The following is a 1393-nucleotide window of genomic DNA, read 5'->3' as shown; positions in this document are numbered from 1 at the left end:
ACTTTTTCTGCTGAGAAGGCACATCCGCAGTAGTATCACGCTTTCTTTTATACTGAGAAGATGAAGCCATATGAACACTTTCACTCTTATCTTGCTGTAGCCTCTCTTCTTCTTGCACACAGTGAGATATAAGCTCATTTAAGGACCAAGTGTCCTTCAGAGTGTTATAACTCACTTTGAATTGCCCAAAGTGTGCAGGAAGGGAAATCAAAATAAAATGCACGAGTAAATCTTCAGACAACTCTAACTTTAGTGCTTTCAATTTTGAAGCAAGATGAGACATTTTCATAATGTACTCCCTTATGTTCCCTTTACCTTTATACCTCATGGAGACAAGTTTGCTCAAAAGGCTACTTGCCTCTGCCTTTTCATTCTTAGTAAAGAATTTTTCAACATCTTTCAGGAACTGTTTAGCATCTTTATCCTCAGTAATTGAGCCCCGAAACGCCTCAAGAATTGAGCGTTTCATGATCATAATGCTCATTCGATTAGATCTCTCCCACTTCTCTATTTTAACCTCATTGAGATTTTCCGGAGTGGAAGTGGGTTTCTCCTCTCAAAGAGCTATATCTAGATCTATACAACCGAGGACAATCTCCACGGTATCCTTCCAAACTTTAAAGTTTGAACCATTCAACATAGGAATACTGCTAATTTGTGCAGAAACATTGGTAGCTAAAGCCATAGTTTCTGGATTAGAACAAATAAACATGCAGTAAACATTAGTTAAATAATGGAAAAAAATTCATATTGAGATATCTAGAACAACATTAATTTTCAATCTTTGGATAGAAAAATTAACTGTAAGTGATACTCTCATTGCAGTAATCAAATATTGTCAAAATTCCTGTCACACATTAAGCCTTTCTTTAGACCGACTTAATGTGCACATGAAGACTTAAACTTTTCAATCTATTTATTACCGCATGTATTTTCTATTAATTGGCCAAACAATAAATTTTCTTTGGGCCGATTATTGTTCGCATAAATAATAAGTATTACTTTATTCTTAGTTACCCAAATATTTATTTACTATTAATATGTGTATGTAATTCGGCCAAATATAGGCCTTCCTTTGAGCCGACCAATATTCGCATGAATTACATATCACCATATTCCTTATGTTTTGAATAAATCAATTTTCACAAAAGAGGCTACTTTGGCAGCATAATGTTCAATCAATTTATTTCAAAACCAAATCTTTATAAAATAGGTGGGTATAATAATCCAAATTGTTACTAATTTTTTTATGTAACAATTAATATTTTTTATTACTCAAATATTATTGATGTATACTCATAACTTGGCCAAATATAGATTTTCCTTTAAATAGATCAATATTCGCATAAGTGACATATACATAATAATCCTTATATCTCATACAGATAATCAA

The sequence above is a fragment of the Arachis ipaensis genome, chromosome B10, assembly GCF_000816755.2.
Source record: "Arachis ipaensis cultivar K30076 chromosome B10, Araip1.1, whole genome shotgun sequence".
In the NCBI taxonomy this organism is placed as follows: domain Eukaryota; kingdom Viridiplantae; phylum Streptophyta; class Magnoliopsida; order Fabales; family Fabaceae; genus Arachis; species Arachis ipaensis.
Note: the sequence above shows the minus strand (reverse complement) of the source record.